Raw genomic sequence first — 14,176 nt, 5'->3', positions numbered from 1 at the left:
CGATCAATAAGATGGAATTTTCAATATGTACGTGCGTTAAATTCGAATTCGAAAAAAAAAAAAAGGTCCGGTCAGAAGTCATGTCTGACTTCTAACTGTTGCCTATCATTCCTCTTCCCACCTGCCCCCCCCTCCCTTCTTCTTCTTTCTTCTTCTTCTTCTTCTTCTTCTTCTTCTTCTTCTTCTTTTTCGTTTTCTTTCCTTTCTTCTTTTGGCCGTTCCTCGACCCGAGCACAACCTGCTCCCGTCGCCTCCTCCTCCTTCTCCACACACTACCGTCTGCCACGGTCGTTCCTCTGCGCACGTTAACTCCGGCTCGCACGGAAATTGTCGAACCGGCTCCGACTCGGCTCGATCTCTCTCTCTCTCTCTCTCTTAAGGAAAACTCGCAGCTCGTTCGACAGAGGACCGGAGCTCACACGAAAATAACCTTTAGCTCGAATTCGATTCGGCTCCCAGCTCACACATTCTCCCGGAGCTCGCTGATTCTCTCGGAAACCCAGAGCTCGTTCGGTCCGGACGCCCACAGCTCCTCAATCCCGAACACCCGCAACTCGGCTCCCCGAGCTCACCCCAAAAAATTTTCCCTCAGCTCTCTCTCACCCATCTCCTGAGCCCGCAGCTCCCATTCGCCCCCAGCTCCCACGGTCCGGACACCCCAACTCGGAACCCACTCTTTTTTTCCCTCGGCCGAACTCACGGCCCTCGGCTCCGACTCTCTCGCTCGTCCCCGCACACACCCTGGCCGACAGCTCGAATTTTCGGGCACTCGAACTCACGGCCCTCAGCTCCCCGGTGCCACTGCTCCACAACGCCCTCAGCTCGGCCTCCCGAACCGCCTCCTTTCTTCTCCTTTGTTTCGTCATTTGACTAACCGGGTTCGTTCCTTTTTCAGGTCAGCATAGGTAGCGGTCCGGCCCAGCAGCAGCGTGGCCCAGCGGCCCAATTCGACCAAGCAGGCCCGTTCGACCCAGCTTAGCGGCGCCTAGTGGCCCATTCGGCCCAACTCGACCAAGCAACCCACTCGGCTCAGTCCGGATCTCAAAGGCCCAGTCCGACCCAATCCTCCCTCAGCAGCCCATCTCCCCAGCGAAATTTTCTATTTTTTTTTAAAATTTTTTATTTACAGAATCACCTCTCAACATCCCGAATTAAGTAAACCCCCGACTTAATCTCATGTTTAGGGCCTCATTTCTAAATATTAATGTTTGCTTGGATGGATACGATGTGAAATGAGCGTTCTTGGGTTGCGTGGGTGGTCGGATTTGTCCCGAACTCGATTTTACAAACTTTCCATTTTGTCTCATTTCAGTCCTGAGGATGCATTTTTATTTTTTAGATCTGCCCCGAATTTTAAAATTCGTCTCATTCAAGTCTCAGCCATTTTTATCATTTTCCAATCAGTCCTTGAATTTTCAGAATTTTTCAACCACTCCAAGGAACTTCTCAAGTTGTTTCAATTTAGTCCCAGGGCTATTTTCCACCCTTTTCAGATCTGCCCCGAATTTTAAAATTCGTTTCAATCGAGTCCCGGTCATTTTTAGCATTTTCCAATCAGTCCCTGAATTTTTCAGAATTTCTAGACCAATTTTGGAACTTTTTATGTTGTTTCAGTTCAGTCCCTGGGGCATTTTCACTTTTCAGATCAGCCCTGAATTTTCAAATTCGTTTTCAAAAAAATCCTGGGACTTTTTCAGTAATTTTTAAGCAGTCCAGAATTTTTCCAGAATTTATAAATCAGTCCCCGAAACTTTATCCGAATTTTGAAATCAGTCCCTGTTCTTTTAAATTTGTTCAATTCAGTCCCTGGACATTTTCTAAAGATACTGAACCCTTTTCTACTTGGATTCCCGACCGACAATGTATATGCCCCGTTTAAATATTTTTGTTTTAGTAATTATATAATATGATAATGTGTGTCCTTTTATGTTTTCCCACTTCCATGAGTCGGTGCCGTTTTATCGATTCCGTTAATATTATGATTGTGTATGTTTGTATGTATTTATCATGATCATGGCGGCACCAATTGTGTAAATATGTATGTTTGTCGTGCTTGACGTGATAATGTGTTATTGATCCGTGTTTAAACGCTTTATTTTCTCGTTTTGATCGAAACCTCACTTGAATAGGATTAATCATGCAAACTCGACCTAAAATTAATTTTTAAATCCCAAGGTGATCGGGAATTAGGATTCGCATCGGACGGTCCATCAATGATCAGCTCGACGGTCTAAAACCCGAATATTTAGAGTATTTGGCAAAACATTAATTAATTTAATCAATAATTCCACTAACGGGATAATTGGGACGTTCATGTGATTAATTAACTCGCTTGGCCCTAATAATTTTGCACGAATTGGTAATAAACCGGCAACACGCGTCGATAGGTTGCAAACATGCGTTGGTGTCCTTCTCAAAACTTGCAAATCTTATAAAACCCGAGACACGAGGTTCGATGTGACATGGATGTCTAGGAAGGACTTGCGCGTCTTGACTCGAGGCCTTACCTGATTTCAGGAAACTTAGGTCGGAGCGTTGAAGTTCTTCTTAGATCATTTTCGGATAGATTAACCGATCATTTGACTTTTTAGGGTTCTTGACAACCCTGGAAGGTCTAGGGGATCGGTTAGCGCCGGTCACAGGCTGAGGTGGCCCGCACCGCGTAATCTCTCTTTCCCGAAAATAATTTTTACCTCAAGGGCAAAATCGTCTATTTGCAACTTAGCGACACCCTTATGGTTAGAATAAGAGAAACATTACGGTATCAGGGTAGGGATGGACTATCTTGTTGGGAATTGGTGTATGCTCTAGATGCAATCTATCATCAGTTCTGTAATATGACATGTATTTCATTATATTACGAGGCATATCTGTTATTGTGTAGATTGCGCTAAATATGATTTTACACAATAATGTCCTTGGAATAGTAGGTTCAATAGGCATCAAGTGTGACTTGATTGTGAGATCCTATAATTAATGAACATTATTCCTAAATGTCCATAGTCAAGTATTATCGTTAATTAGGACAACGATAATACGGTTAGACTAGTGTGAGTGTTGATTGATGACCAAGTCTCATAAGTCATGGATATGGAGATATCAAATCACACCACATGTATACATTAAGAGTAATGTGTATTGGACTGACCCACCATGAGATTGCTACATGGGTTGTTACGTGACTGTCATTAGCATATCTCAAAGTGACTATAGTGTAATGGTCCTTTGACTTGAGGTCACCATAGATTCCTACATGTAATGTCATATACTTTGATACTGTCAAACGCCACTGTAACAGGATGGTTATAAAGACAGTTATGGGTATACCACAGAGCATGGAGAGGAATGTGAGTGATCAAGATAGGATTTGTCCCTCCTACGAAACGGGAGCGATATCTCACGGCCACTTGGTGGTTAAGTCTAAAAGTGTATGCATACCCAAATGAGTCGATATAATGATATCGAGCTCATTTGTTCTGATAGACTTACCCGGTAAACCAAGAAAAAGAGATATTGAGCCATACAAGGATGTCATCGACCATGCCTTGGGCTCAATAGAGATATAGGGGACAATGGATTATATTACACGGTAATATAGGTCACAAGGTTCGTCGAGAAATTGACTTTCCGATTACTTGAGTAACAGTGATGCATTGCTAGATGCCACTCACTGTTTGTAATATTGAAATAGAGATTTTGATATTACTGTCAACGTAATTGGGAACCTACAGGGTCACACACTACGACTAAATTGACGAGATATTTTGAAACAATAAAATCATCTAATAGAGATTAGATGATTATGGTGCGACTAATTAATTGGATATTTAATGAGATTAAATTTGTCGATTAATTAGACCCGATTTATTAGATTAAATGGACTAAATTGATGCACGATTAATGCGGTGACACATGGGCCAATGGTTTAATGACATTTAATTGGACACATGTCACTTGGAGCTTTGATTTTCCTTATCCCACATCGGCCAGGGATTTAAATTGCTTCCTCCCCTGTTGCTTATAAAAGGGGGGCAGAGTACATAGAATATATATATATGATATATATAAGTGTGTATATGTATATACTTTTATATATATAAGCAACACATATATATGTGCTGATATATGTGTGCGTGCATATATATGCTTATATATAAAAGCGCACACATATTATATATATATGCTAATATATATATGTACGTGCATATATGTGTGCATATAAATATATATAATTGGGTTGAATTGTTCAACTCAAATTAGGTCCATTAGTCTGAAAATTTCGGGTGTCGCATCGGTGTTCTTTCGAGTGTTGGTCGCTAGTACCGCCGATCTCGAAAACTCGTCGACAAAGTCGGTGTGGATTCCAGTAGAGGCGTCACGCGTGGGACGCTCGGTCGACAACTTTAAATATTCCAGGTACGTTTTTATTTACTCTTATTCTTCTTTCTTGGTCTTGTAGGTCTTGGAGTTAGTTTCACGGGTAGGAAATTTTGAATTTCTGTTCCTTTTTCGTTTCCGTTGCGCCCCGTGAAACTAGCAATTGGTATCAGAGCCTAGCTAGTTAGAATCTGAGTAGATAATAACATAAAATATGATTTTATGCTTGGTACTGGTATGATTATGCTTGATATTTGCGGTGCATGACTGTTAGACATGGACAATGTCCTAGTTGTGTTAGTATAATAGTTATACGTGTGGACTATTATGTAATGGTTACATAATAATGTATGGTGAGATCGATTAAATGTTAATAAAATCCCTCAAAATATTAAGTCCATATCCTTCCACCGTGTAACGCTCGTCAAGACCAAGATCGATGAGTGTGTAGACTTTGCCTTCGCAGGATGCCCTCATCTATCCTAGTAAGACGTGGTGTTTACCAATGGGTCGGACTTAACTGAGCAAGCCTAATAGGATTAGGAGTTCAGAGGCATGTAGTTGGGCATCGATCTACAAGATAAATTTGAATAAGGAGTTATTCACCCAACTAATCAAGAGTTGCATGTGATGCAATTGGGAAAGTGAGTTCCCTACCTAAATAGCCAGTTCTGGGTGAATCAGCCCTCGCTGACTCAGAGCTTGGTGAGATATGGATCTTGAGCTACTATGAGAATGATATTCTCTGAATCAATGGTGAGGGTCATTGATTTGATATAAATAGTGGGAGCAATATTTAATAAAGTCCTCATTAAATATTGTTGTGTCGTAATACTTATTTTGCATATTTCTGTGGTAGTTACCATGGCAGGGAGCACTTCTAGTATTTTCTTCTGTTTGCGATCCGTCCTTGATAAGGACAAACTGTCAGGGAATAATTTCCTTGGTTGGTATCGAAACTTGAGAATTGTTCTCACCCAAGAAAAGAAACTATATGTCTTAGAGCAACCTCTTCTTGAGTCACCACCTGACGATGCCCCCCAAGCTGAGAAAGATGCTTATAGTAAGCATCATGATGATGCCGTAAACGTCGGATGTCTCATGTTAGTCACCATGGACTCGGAGCTTCAGAAGCAACACGAGAACATGATGGCGTACGATATGATCGTGCATCTCAGGCAACTCTATCAAGAGCAGGCCCGACATGAGAGATTCGAGATCTCTAAAGCACTTTTTCAAGCAAGGTTGACTGAGGGTAGCCCGGTGGGTCTTCATGTACTCAAGATGATTGGGTACGTTGAGACTCTGGGAAGACTGGGATTTCCTCTTGGTCAAGAGTTGGCCACAGATTTAGTCCTACAGTCGCTGCCCAGCAGTTATAGTCAGTTCATTATGAGCTATAATATGAATGACTACAATAAACCATTGCCTGAACTGCTTAGCATGTTGAGAACAGCTGAGCATGATATCAGCAAGGGGACGTCCGTTCTAATGGTCCAAGGGACCAAAAGAAAGGGCAAGGGCAAGAGTAAAGGCAAGAGGGCTAAAGGTGCATCCAAGTATGACTTGGGTACGTTGAAGCCTAAAGCCAAGGTGGCGAAGAATGATTACTGCTTCCATTGTGGCAACACTGGACATTGGAAGCGGAATTGTAAGGTATACCTAGAGGAGTTGAAGAAGAAGAAGGGAAGTGAGACTTCTATTTCAGGTATCCATGTTATAGAGATCAATGTATCTACTACTTCTACATCTTGGGTATTAGATACCGGGTGTGGTGCTCATATTTGTGGAAATATGCAGGACCTAAAGAACAGTAGATCGTTGGCAAAGGGCGAGGTGGACCTACGAGTTGGAAATGGAGCAAGAGTTGCAACATTAACTGTAGGGACTTATCACCTAGTTTTGCCTACTGGGCTAGTATTAGATCTTAACGACTGTTATTATGTACCTGCTATTAGTAGAAACATAATATCTGTTTCTTGTTTGGACAAGAAGGGATTTTGTTTCACTATCAAGAACAAGTGTTGTTCTATGTACATGAATGATGTATATTATGGCAGTGCACATTTAAGTAATGGTCTGTATGTTCTTGATCTAGATACGCCTATTTATAATGTGGAAACCAAACGGCTCAAATCTAATGATTCGAACCCGACTTACCTCTGGCATTGTCGTTTAGGCCATATTAGCGAGAATCGCATCTCTAGACTCCATAAGGATGGATTATTGGACTCGTTTGATTTAGAATCGATCGAGACATGCGAACCTTGCTTAATGGGGAAAATGACTAAGGCCCCTTTTACCGGAAAAGGTGAGCGAGCTAGTGATCTTTTGGCTCTCATACATACTGATGTATGTGGACCAGTGAACAAGCTTGCTAGAGGTGGGTATCTCTACTTCATTACATTTACTGATGATTTCAGTAGATTTGGATATGTGTATTTGATGAAACACAAATCTGAATCCTTTGAAAAGTTCAAAGAATTTAAGAATGAAGTGGAGAATCAGTTGGGTAAGAGCATTAAAGTTCTTCGATCAGATCGAGGAGGTGAATATTTGAGCTATGAGTTCGCTGACTATCTCAACTGACTCCACCAGGAACACCACAGTGGAATGGTGTAGCTGAAAGGAGGAATCGAACTTTATTAGATATGGTTCGATCTTTGATGAGTCATGCAAACTTACCTGACTCCTTCTGGGGATATGCTCTACAGACAGCTGCTCTCATATTAAACAATGCTTCGTCGAAATCAGTTGAAAGGACACCATATGAGATGTGGTATGGGAAGCGTCCCAAGATGTCTTTTCTAAAGATATGGGGTTGCGAAGCTTATGTGAAGAGATTGTCTTCGGATAAGCTTGGCCCTAAATCGGACAAATGTTACTTTGTGGGGTATCCTAAGGAAACTCGAGGATACTATTTCTATAATCCCATCGAGGGCAAAGTGTTTGTCGCTCGAACTGCGGTATTCCTTGAGAAAGAGTTTCTCTCCAAAGGAACTAGTGGGAGGAAATTAGAACTTGGGGAAGTTCTACCACAAAATGACATTGACCAATCGACGGGCGATGTTGCAGAACAAGTACCACAAGTTGTTGTGGCACAATCTTCTACACAAGTGACACATGAGCCTCGTAGGTCTAGTAGGATACGTCATGAGCCCGAGAGATATGGATTTCTCGTGACTCAAGACAATGACGTATTGCTCATAGATAATGATGAGCCTACAACCTATGCGGAAGCCGTAATAGGCCATGACTCTGAGAAATGGCTGGAGGCCATGAGATCTGAGATGGAGTCCTTATACACTAACCAAGTATGGACTTTGGTTGATCCACCTGAAGGGGCAAAACCCATTGGGTGTAAGTGGGTCTTCAAGAAGAAGACTGATATGGACGGTAATGTGATTACCTTTAAGGGCCGACTTGTGGCAAAAGGTTTTAGACAAGTTCATGGTATTGACTATGACGAAACTTTTTCCCGGTGGCTATGCTTAAATCCATAAGGATCTTGCTTGCAATTGCAGCTTATTATGATTATGAGATCTGGCAAATGGATGTCAAAACTGCTTTCCTAAACGGGAATCTCCTCGAGGATGTGTATATGACGCAACCTGAGGGTTTTGTCGATCCACATAGTGCCAGAAAAGTTTGTAAGCTACAACGGTCTATTTATGGGCTGAAGCAAGCTTCTAGGAGCTGGAATCTTCGTTTTGATGATGCAATCAAAGAGTTTGGTTTCATCAAGAATGAAGATGAACCCTGTGTTTACAAGAAGGTTTGTGGGAGCATAGTAATCTTCCTGTTGTTATATGTAGATGACATACTTCTGATCGGAATGACATTCCTTCCTTACAGTCTGTGAAGACTTGGTTGGGAAGGTGTTTCTCTATGAAGGACTTAGGCGAAGCTACCTACGTGCTAGGTATCAGGATCTATAGAGATAGATCCAGGAGACTGCTTGGCTTAAGTCAGAGTGCATACATAGATAAAGTGCTTCGGCGATTTAGCATGCAGGATTCTAAGAAAGGGTCGCTGCCTATGTTACATGGCATAAGCCTTTCGAAGGCTCAGTGTCCTTCTACTCGAGAGGAGAGGGACCGCATGAATAGGATTCCATATGCGTCAGCTATTGGATCCATCATGTATGCTATGTTATGCACTCGATCAGATGTCTCGTATGCTTTGAGTATGACGAGTCGATACCAATCAGATCCAGGTGAAAGACACTGGATTGCAGTAAAGAACATCCTTAAGTACTTACGAAGGACTAAGGAGATGTTTTTGGTATATGGAGGCGAAAAAGAGCTCGTTGTAAGAGGTTACACCGATGCTAGTTTCCAGACCGATAAGGACGACAGTAGATCGCAGTCAGGGTATGTGTTCTGCCTGAATGGAGGTGCTGTGAGTTGGAAGAGTTCCAAACAGGAGACAGTAGCCGATTCTACCACAGAGGCCGAGTATATTGCTGCCTCTAACGCTGCAAAAGAGGCCGTTTGGATCAAGAAGTTCGTGACAGAACTTGTTGTGGTTCCTAGCATCGCAGACCCAGTGGATCTCTATTGTGACAACAATGGAGCCATTGCGCAAGCTAAGGAACCCAGGTCTCACCAGCGATCCAAACATATACTCAGACGCTTCCATCTCATTCGCGAGATTATTGACAGAGGAGATGTGAAGATATGCAGAATACCAACAGATGAGAATCTCGCAGATCCACTTACGAAGCCTCTTGTGCAGCGCAAGCACGAGGCTCACACTAGATCTATTGGCATTAGACAGATGCCAGATTGGCTCTAGTGCAAGTGGGAGATTGTTGGGAATTGGTGTATGCCCTAGATGCAATCTATCATCAGTTCTGTAATATGACATGTATTTCATTATATTACGAGGCATATCTGTTATTGTGTAGATTGCGCTAAATATGATTTTACACAATAATGTCCTTGGAATAGTAGGTTCAATAGGCATCAAGTGTGACTTGATTGTGAGATCCTATAATTAATGAACATTATTCCTAAATGTCCATAGTCAAAGTATTATCGTTAATTAGGACAACGATAATACGGTTAGACTAGTGTGAGTGTTGATTGATGACCAAGTCTCATAAGTCATGGATATGGAGATATCAAATCACACCACATGTATACATTAAGAGTAATGTGTATTGGACTGACCCACCATGAGATTGCTACATGGGTTGTTACGTGACTGTCATTAGCATATCTCAAAGTGACTATAGTGTAATGGTCCTTTGACTTGAGGTCACCATAGATTCCTACATGTAATGTCATATACTTTGATACTGTCAAACGCCACTGTAACAGGATGGTTATAAAGACAGTTATTGGGTATACCACAGAGCATGGAGAGGAATGTGAGTGATCAAGATAGGATTTGTCCCTCCTACAAACGGGAGCGATATCTCACGGCCACTTGGTGGTTAAGTCTAAAAGTGTATGCATACCCAAATGAGTCGATATAATGATATCGAGCTCATTTGTTCTGATAGACTTACCCGGTAAACCAAGAAAAAGATATTGAGCCATACAAGGATGTGCCTTGGGCCATACAATAGATGTCATCGACCATGCCTTGGGCTCAATAGAGATATAGGGGACAATGGATTATATTACACGGTAATATAGGTCACAAGGTTCGTCGAGAAATTGACTTTCCGATTACTTGAGTAACAGTGATGCATTGCTAGATGCCACTCACTGTTTGTAATATTGAAATAGAGATTTTGATATTACTGTCAACGTAATTGGGAACCTACAGGGTCACACACTACGACTAAATTGACGAGATATTTTGAAACAATAAAATCATCTAATAGAGATTAGATGATTTATGGTGCGACTAATTAATTGGATATTTAATGAGATTAAATTTGTCGATTAATTAGACCCGATTTATTAGATTAAATGGACTAAATTGATGCACGATTAATGCGGTGACACATGGGCCAATGGTTTAATGACATTTAATTGGACACATGTCACTTGGAGCTTTGATTTTCCTTATCCCACATCGGCCAGGGATTTAAATTGCTTCCTCCCCTGTTGCTTATAAAAGGGGGGGCAGAGTACATAGAATATATATATATGATATATATAATGTGTGTATATGTATATACTTTTTATATATAAAAGCAACACATATTTATATGTGCTGATATATGTGTGCGTGCATATATATGCTTATATATAAAAGCGCACACATATTATATATATATGCTAATATATATATGTACGTGCATATATGTGTGCATATAAAATATATATAATTTGGGTTGAATTGTTCAACTCAAATTAGGTCCATTAGTCTGAAAATTTCGGGTGTCGCATCGGTGTTTCTTTCGAGTGTTGGTCGCTAGCACCGCCGATCTCGAAAACTCGTCGACAAAGTCGGTGTGGATTCCAGTAGAGGCGTCACGCGTGGGACGCTCGGTCGACAACTTTAAATATTCCAGGTACGTTTTTATTTACTCTTATTCTTCTAGTAGGTCTTGGAGTTAGTTTCACGGGTAGGAAATTTTGAATTTCTGTTCCTTTTTCGTTTCCGTTGCGCCCCGTGAAACTAGCATATCTGTCTAGGCGCAGGTTCATCTGCATAGCCCGCTCTATCAGACCGATAAGTTTTTTTTATTCTAGCATAGTCTCGGGTAGTTAATTCGGGTGGATTAGCTCAAAATACAAATACCGGACTAATTGTGTACTTGGTTAAGACAAAAGCGGGCAATAGCGGGATAGGCACTAGGTTCTAGGACTTACGGGCAGAATCCGTGTTCAGTAATAACTTGTAACAACCGCAGTGTCACAACATAGAATAAATCTTAAAAGCAACCCACAAACACAAGACTTGATAATAGACGTCACGTACGTCAGGTCCTCGAAAAATAATGTCAAATGCGAAATACCTTCCCGAGGCGATTCTTGATCGATTCACACCCTGTACCCACTTTGTCTGCTTTAGGGTAGGATTTGCATGCCAAGATACCCCCTGATTAATAATCGGTTAATTCACGTAAATTCGGCAATAACAGAATCCCATTATTTGTTTATTTGTGCCCGTTTGTTACATTCTTGCACTTGTTTGTTATGTGGATCGAGCCCGATCCTTTAGGATACGATCCATAGGGGGTCTAACGCCCCAACCGTAGAACACAGGGTCCAATCCCCTAACACTAAGCGCGCATCTTAATTTCAATTCCAGTCTTTTCAAACCACAAGGTGAGCACGAGTGGAATAATAATCGAACGCAAACCGACCGAGATTCAGTTGTTGTAATTTGTATTTTATTTATTTGAGAGGACAATGTAAGGATTTATGTTGTACATTTATTCATGTAAGAATCCCGGTCGGAGAGTGGATGGTCGGAGTGTTTCTTCGAATTTACGGTGTCAAAACGCGTAAGATAAGTGAAACTTAATTAAGCGGTAATTGAATTAAAATGGCAAGCCTAGACAAGCTAGAGTACCGATAGGGCGTGTGAGATATAGGCTTGCATATAACAGAACCCCCGAATTCGGAACCTCAGGTTCTGCAGACCATATATGCCTTAGCAATTAGGTGTACTCCGTACCCCTAAACCCGAGTAACTTGCCGGCCCTCGACTTTCGGGTCGTAAAATGGCAAGTGGCGACTCCTTCTCACGTGCGTCCGTCGCGCATCCCCGGGAAGGTGGACACTCCCAAGCTGCGTTGCATAGGCGCGCGCACGCGTGTCCCGACGAGATAAAATTCGGGTACGCACAAAGTGAACAAGCGCTAAACTGTTAGAACTAACCTATATTGGTACTTAGGAAAAATTAACTACAAAATTTTTGAAATATTTTGTCAAATTTCTCATTTTTCTCATGAAATTAGGCTGCTTCAACCCACTTCATCACAATTTTACAATTCTTTTGTGCCCCCTTATATTTCGCCTCTATACTAATTCCTCAGTTCATCTCTAGATATATACATATACAATATCAATATATACTGTCCCACATATTCCAAAAATTAAGAAAGGAGACCTACAGTAGTGATATCAGTTAGACTATAGATCTAAAGATCTTGAGTTAGATTTTCACCGTTAGGAGTTTGCATGCCCTTTTATTTTCTCTACCTATCTATCCCTTTATAGACCTATGACTTTGTTTGTAACCCAAAAATATCTTCCAAGGGCATCTTTGGACGTCTAGATATAGAGTAGGATAGGATTTTTAAAACCCCAAACCCACGTTTGGTGACAATAGGATAGGGATTGAGTTCGAAATTCATCAGGATATACATATTAAAGAGCTGAACCCAGCTAAGGGTGGGTTAAAAGGGGATTGGGATTAAAATTTGAGCGAAAAGGCAAAAATGCCCCTCTATTATGTCAAATTTCCAAAACATTTCATGAAGGGTTTGTGAAGAGAGCTAGCAAGAAGAGGGGCAGTGGGGCTCGACGTCGGCCACCACCATCCCGGTCTCTTACATCGAAGATAGAGAGAGGGGAGGGAAATCGAGGCTGTGGTGGCCGAGGGCCACCACAACGCCAGTCGATGTCACTGGCGATCTCTATCTATGACCACTAGTGACCTTTGCTAGGGTTGTAGTGGCAGGAATCAGACCACCACAGCCTAAATCCATTTCCTTTCTCTCTCTTCGTGTGAAATATTTCAAACTTTTGGGTGGTGGTGGACGACCTTTGAGTCGACCGGCGACCTTGCTGGGGGCAGTGGTGACCGGAATCGAGCAATTATTATCCACAACTGTTTTTTATTGTATTTTTTTATTTTTTATAATTCAAAACTAATTTTCAAAGTTGATTTTTATTTTAAATTTTTTTAAAATATTAAACTAATTGTATATTGGTCATTTTCAATCCATATCCCAATTCTCAAATCTTTCAATGAACCAAAACTTGATAGGATTATGATTATCGTTGGGAATTTAATTCCCATCCCATTCTCTCATCAATCCCATCCAATCCGAGCCAAACACGTTGCCCAAAAGTTTGAAAAATTAATGATTTGCTAAGTTTTTTCTGGGTAAATAGTGATTTGCTAACTTTATCTATTGAAGAATGGAGTATTAATTAATCACGAGATTTCTTATCAAGAGACATAGATTATTGGTCTGTTTTATCTAATCAATGATTATAAAACTGTCATTAGAATTTCTACTTAAAGGAAGCCATACAAATCACCAGCTGGTTGCTGCAAGTCATAAAATTCATTCGGTTGATCGTGCCTTAAGTATGTGCACATGTATTTGCTTATGACGAAACTATCAAAGAACACGCAATTTCAGTACCATAACAAAGATGAATTTAGTTGCGTCTGTTTATGAGATAGGGGTTCAACGCAGTAGTATTCGATCGACCCGGAACAAAGGGGTCTTACATTTAACTCTCACATATAGAATTCCCGCAGTCATTTATTTCGCACCCTGTTCTTTATTAGGTCCATACTAAGAAAAACGAAAACAAAAAGCAAAAATTGGGTGTATTATGTTTATTAGATACTAAATTAAACAGAAAAATACTGATTCTTACAGTACGAAAATTTAATTCTTCTTGAGAAAAGAAAATGAGGATTGATTCATTTAACTTGTAGGTTGTTCTAGTGAACGTTTATGAAATTACAAGGTCACCCTCCTACTCACCCCGAATCCAACATCCTTCATGTTTTCATCTCACATCATGTAAGTTTATTCATGTGAATCCGTAAAATTCTAACTGATTCTTTATAAGCTCGAACATGTGAATTATCATTATTTATAGATATAGATAAACTACATATATTTGTACTTAATTTAGAATCATTT

This window comes from Punica granatum, chromosome 1 (genome assembly GCF_007655135.1).
Source record: "Punica granatum isolate Tunisia-2019 chromosome 1, ASM765513v2, whole genome shotgun sequence".
Taxonomy (NCBI): domain Eukaryota; kingdom Viridiplantae; phylum Streptophyta; class Magnoliopsida; order Myrtales; family Lythraceae; genus Punica; species Punica granatum.
This window is presented reverse-complemented; position numbering follows the sequence as displayed.